The following is a 6,787-nucleotide window of genomic DNA, read 5'->3' on the forward strand; positions in this document are numbered from 1 at the left end:
AACACTCGCTGCTAAAGACCTCTTGTGATGACCGACCACTCTGCAGCTCTTTTAATCGGATCACTGCGACTGCAGACCTACATGAAAGCTTCACGTGAGTAAAGACAATTCACACTCACTCATTTAACTGATATCAGCGCTCACATTTAGCTCTTTTCTCACACACTGTAGCTGCGTGAAGTCTACAGGTGAAAATCAAAAGCCCCTTATGCCCAGCTCAAATTTACGAGTGCGTATGTGTTGATTTGAGTGTTAAAAGCAAAGTGGTTTGATTGATCTGTCTGCTGCCCTACAAAGTTTGTTAGGTGTTAATGTTCCTTCGGTTCAGATAAAAGAGAATTTCATGAATCTTGGCTTGGCAAAAAATATGCAACGCTGCTTGTATAAAATGTGGCTACATCCTGCCACCAAGTGGCCAGCTACATTTCTTCAGCAACTCTGATTTGAGTGTTTTTTGTTTTGTTTTGTTTTTTGTGACACGAAATAATTGTGCTTTGCAAATGCATTGCATTTAGAAGTGGTTCTCAACTGGGTGCCTTAGAAGTATTTAAATGAATAAATATTTAAATAATCTAAAATAAACGCATAAAATTATAGTGTAAACCTAAGTCACATTTTTGTTTATTTCCCATCAATAACTAATTTCTATTGAAGAACATAGTTCTGGAATCACAAAATGAGTCGTGGTTAATTAATTTAATTTATTAAATTAACAACGTTTATTAATTAAATCTAGGCTATTAAATAAAAAAACAAACAGCTTTGTTATAATTACAGTAGAAATACTGGACATATCCTGCTGTATATGGATGGTGGCCCTTTGAATATTGAATATGGGGTGTATTTTCAAATACATTTTCAAAAGTCATTGAGTTTCTGAAGTTATTTTTAAACCTTTTAATCTGAAGCCTTTATATAACTATTTTATTTAGCATGCATTTGTTTAACATTTTTGGGTCATTCATTCATGATTTAACAATTTTTTATTATTTAACTATAACTTAAATATTGGAAAATTAGAAATAAATAATATATAAACATTAATTATTATCATTATTATTCATTCATTTATTTTTGTTAAAAAATTAAATAAAAGTTCCTTTTTAAAGGATACTATATTTTAAAGATAATTTTATCAAATCAAAATAAGCTTTACAGATCTTTATTAGAAAATGTTTAAGCAATGTTTTTCATGCTTGCTGCATGATGCATAAACAAATAAAGATGGACGATATATATATATATATATATATATATATATATATGTATGTGTGTGTGTGTGTGTGTGTGTGTGTGTGTGTGTATGCTGTTTTTGCCTTGCGTTTTTTTTGAAAAGTCATATCAGCTGGTCCATGCTGTGAGTATTCCCCTGCTGTTTTACTAAATAACCAGAGGAGGTCGCTGTTTGTGAATATTTGATGCATTATCAACGTGAGCTTTCAGAACCATGGCCTTCACTGCTGAATCTCATGACAGGAGTCAAGGCTTCCAAGAGGAAACCAGCATGAAGAAATCTGGAAACCATTAAGCAACCTGCTAGAGCTGAGATTTGAACGAATGAGAGATAGAGGACGGGAGGGGGAGAAAGGGGGATGGGTTAAAACTGGGAGTGGAACAGAACGCACGATCAACTACTTTTTCTCCCTTGACTTCAGTCTCTCTGTAAACAGACACACGTTCACAAATCAGACTTCTTGGGATTCCAGTATTACACCTCCCATCAGTTTTTCCTGTGTCTCAAAACGCAGCACGTGCAGGGGTTTTCCTTTGTCTTCTCAAACTGGTTTATCTCAGGATTCATTTCTCGATTGCTTGAAAGGGTGGGCCATGCTGCAAGAGAACGGGAGGGAAACTCACCCATGGGCTGCAGCTGTGGACCACCCTTCTGTCATGATCATAGATGGGCGACACACTTAGTCTGAACGCTTGAGTTGACAGTACCCAGACAGAATGTCCTTTCAGCCTGTCATCTCCAGCAAATAATGACTGCATTCATGGCACGACACATGTCTGAGGCTTCCCCGCAGAAACAATAAAACAGTTGGGACAGTTCCTTTCCGGTCCATCACAAAAACATACCGATTAAAAGAGCTGTGTGTGATTTTTCGATGTTAGATACATTTCTACTACCCCAACTTAATATATAAAGACAATTGTACAGTAAGTGCAACATTTGTAGGTTGATTTCCAAACAAAGTGTAAATACTGTGGTTTTGTGGCACAGTTAAAACATTGTTCTGTTTAAATCCCACAGTTGCACCATTGGCTTGTTTGAGTAAGGCGGGAGTATCTATTTATCTTGGAAAGATTTTGATTATACCTATAAAACAGAAACTTAATATTAAAAACAATAGGGTTGTCTCTACACTAAAACTTTTGGGTCTGTACTAGTATTTTGTAATGTTTTTTGTAAAGTTTTTTTTTTTTGCACTCAACTAAATTTATATACAGTAAAACCAGTAATATTTTGGAATATTATTACAATTATTCCTGTGATGAAATAAAGCTGAATTTTCAGCATCATTACTCCAGTTTTCAGTGTCACATGATCCTTCAGAAATCCTTTTAATATGCTGATTTGATGCTCAAGAAGCATGCCTTCGGTCTTATCAGTGTTGAAAACAGTTGTGCTGCTTCATATTTTTGTGGAAACTGTGATGTATTTTATTTTGATAAAAAGTTAAATGGTTGAAATAGAAATATTTTACCTGTCACTTTTTATTCATTTTTTGCCTCCATGCGTAATAAAACTATAATTTTTTTATTACATTTTAAGAGGATTTTACTGATGTGTCTGTGGTGGTATAAAACAAAAAAAGGTTAGAAGGTGGAGAAACACTGGTTTTAGTATAGCTCCAATATGTTATAGCATAAATCAAGACAATAAAAAGTAAGGCTGAACCCTAGAGTCAGGATTCTCTGTTGCACTCCTTCGCCAAAATACAGTTCACCGCTGATGATATGCAGATGGTCTATAAAGTGGAGATCAGCTGAACCTCTTGGGCTTTCTATGTACGTTTGCATGTTCTTGGTGAAATGCACTGAGCTCAATATCCATAGTTTTATCCAACATTTCTGAGCAAGGAAGCCAGGCCACGATATCCACTGCTGCAGAAACAGTTTTGCTCTTGTCTTTCGTTTGTTTGCAGATTCAAAGGGCTTTGAATTGTACAGCCCTTCGGAAAGTGTATTAAAACAAATTATAATAAAACCCAAATGGAAAGAATACTCGAATGCACTAGCTGCGCTTGAAACTCGTTTAACAGTAGAACTGCTTTTTCCATCAAGTATTTTCCAAAAGTATTTTTTAGCTGAGAGTGCAGCCGCTCTTGAGTATATTGACTCCAACTTGTGGTCTGAGAAGGATTGGAAAATGTAAACATACGGCAGTTTGGCAGTGACCTCTGACCCTGGGCCCATGGGACCACAAACATGGAGTGCCGTTTAAGGTTTTAAAATCACCATGGATCAGAGCGAAAAGCACAAGGCGTTCAGATCTCCCCACTTATAACCGTGCTTTATGTCTACGGTTTGTACGTATGATTGCGGTTGAGATTCTTTTTTATGTTCGCATTATAATTCTTTCCCTCTTTCCTCCAGAGTGTCAGTCTGTTGCAATAAGCAGTTTCCCGTATAAATCACAGCCCACTGGAGTTGGCTCAAATACCCGCTCCTAAATCCTACTTCTACACTCGTTCCAGAAGCATTTGCCACTTTAGTGGAACTGTAAAGTTCAAGCGTACAATGATAAGCTATTTAATGTACGGTAATAATAGCCTTGCAGACAAAACATAATTTAGTGAGATATACTAGCTTACTCCATCTACTCTGCGCTCACTTAAGGGCTATTTACACAGAGTGCTTTTTTGCATTTAAAAACATGAGATGCTTATATGATACGTGTTTTTACAGATTACAGCATTCACACTGGGAGCAGGCCATGTGGAGTCACGCCCTTTTCTCCAAAATGAAAACATTTCACACATGAATCCAATAGCAGCAACATCAATTCAAGTGAGTTTTTAGCTTTATTTTCAATTCAAAAGCTCAAAAAAATATATAGCTAATAATAGATGTTTATTGGAAACAAGCCCATCCAATCATTGTCCTGTTTCGGAAAACAAGACATAGGCTAGTTGTATACCTTAACATTTAGTAAAACATTTGAAAAGGATTAAGTAAATTAAACATGAGTACATGAGCTGAGAACAGATGACTGAAAAGAATCTTTGTAGGTCATGGAATCTCAAATGGTTAAAGGTTTGAATTTTCAGGATGGCAATAACCAGTTTGTATTGCAATATCAAAATCTAAAAGGAAACCTAAAGTATATACATTGATTTTATTTCAAAATGTACAAAAATGGCCAAAAATATAAAAAAATATATTTAAGGAAATATTTTCGACCAATATATTTTTGACCATTTTTTGTAACATAATTTAGCATAAATGTATTTTGGCAACAATAAATATATTTTATTTCTGTAAAGTTTATCAGAGTATACTGTAAAAAGAATGTGTAAGAATTTTTGATCATATTTTCAGTTTAGCAAACAAAAATATTATTAATAATAACAGAATACATAATTGTTCACAATTTATTTTATATCAGTAGCAAAAAAAAAAAACATACTTTTTTTTAAGGTTGAACTTTTAACTTGCATTAGAATGCAGTGTCATGGGCTGCAAAAGTGCAACAATCAAATATCTGTCTAGACTCTAGAGCATGTTTACATATAAAAACGATGGAAGAGCAGCGCAGTGGAATCCAAAAACTTGAGGCATGGGGCAGTGGAATGAACACAAATCACAAAGTCTTGAGACACGTTTTTAAAAGTTTCACTTTTTCACCACACCGTGCTCGAAGCACGAGTGCAAGAGTCAAAAACATCCATCTAGTGCATGTTTGCATACAAAAACTTTTGAAAAGCAGCGCCGTGGTGTCCTGTGTGAGCGCCCTCTGCTTGGTCCTATTTGAATGGTAGTTTGTTGATGCGCACTTGAGTTTGGAAAAGTAGCCTACTTTCACCTTAACCTGAACCAAATGAAAATATGACATCAAATGGACTCAAAAGCACCTCAAAATCTCTTAAGACTCCTCAATCAAATGTTTTCCAGGATTTCCACATGTGTTTGACGTTCTGGGTATTGATATTCGTCTCCTCCCACAGATATTGCTGATTGGGCCCATTAAACGCTTCCTCTTTCCCTTTCATTCATATCTCCCTCCCCTCAGAGGAACCTTCACTGTGTGCTAAATGCATTTAGCAATGCATTGAGCCATGTGAGAATGCACATGCCAGCACCAAATATATGTTACTCCAAAGTTTTCACACTTTCCCTCACTCATTCATTTCTTATTATTTTCTGTGGTGTACTTTATGATTTGTGGAATCTTCCTCATGAACTTCCACCAGTAAAAATACAACACCCAGTACATGCATGCTTTCCGGTTTACAAAAGCCATATAATGCAGGCCTTGTTCTGCACTGGGGTTGTGGTATGTAGTCTAATATAGAGAAAGCATCCAAGGTGATGATGGGGTCAGATCTGGCCAGGAAGTGGGAGATCACAGGGGGTCACTTGCTTTTGGCTTGTATTAAACTCTAACCCCTGCAGACTTCCACCTCCTTTTCAACCCCACTCCAGCACCATCTGTTTTATTTCCCATAGGGTGTGAATGCAGTTCTTGTTATAGTGCATGCATAAATTGCATCAAATATGATCAAACATTCTGTGCAACAGATCTGGGACTTTTTTGCACTTTCCTACACTGTTTGCTCAACTGGTGGGCAATTTAAAATGACTTTTGTCAACTGACTACTGTTACACCAGTAGGTGGCGACAAGTGACTATATGAGTCATTGAATCATTCAATCAACTGATTTGTTCAAACACACTGATTCTTTATTCATTAACTAACTTCCTGAATCTGAATAGGCCTACTTCCTTATGGTACATGAATATAGTAGTATGTCTGAATACTTTGCATAAAACAGTAAGCAAATAGTATCTTGATGATCTACAACATCCAGTACGAAGATTACGAAGTGGCATCTGGTATACACTTTTACACAGTAGGGAAGTTGTGAATGACAGTTTGGCTTTGTTTAGAACTTTTCTCTGGTGCAACACAAATCCACTAATGTGTCTAGAATACATTAGCTGCTGAATATTAACTCCCTGTGTATTAATCTGCTGAATAAAAGCAATATCACACTCATAACTGTGGATGAGGCTGCAGATATTCGGAACAACGTCTCTCCTTGTATACTGATTTCCATCCATTTCTCTCTTTTTTTATTGCTGTTTGAATCAAACAAATGTGTCAGTGTGAAGATTTTAAAATTGTATAATATTACTTCTAGGTCATTTGTAACATTAGAAATGGAAGGCCATGTTGAATACACAGAATTGTGTGATTTGTTTTATTTATTTTCAAATTCTTTCTTTTTTTATGTTATACATCATCCAGGTATTTCATGCATATACAAACTGTTTGCATACTTTGCAATGAAAAACAACATGCGCATTTAAAATAGCATCTGCTGTTTACAGAAATGGTCTGTCTTGGTTTTCTACTTGATATGAACTGTACATGGTCTAGAAATAAATATTGTTTAACACAGGAAGAGAGGAAGACTGAACATGAATCTACTGTATAATTCTCTTCTAACATCCCTGTGACGTTTCTCAGGTTTATGTATGAGCGGATGGCTAGCTTATATTTACACTTTCTCCAACTCTCCTCCCAGAGGGTCAATCAGAAGATGTTGTTTTTTGATTT

Source organism: Barbus barbus, assembly GCF_936440315.1.
Source record: "Barbus barbus genome assembly, chromosome: 3".
Classification (NCBI taxonomy): Eukaryota; Metazoa; Chordata; class Actinopteri; order Cypriniformes; family Cyprinidae; genus Barbus; species Barbus barbus.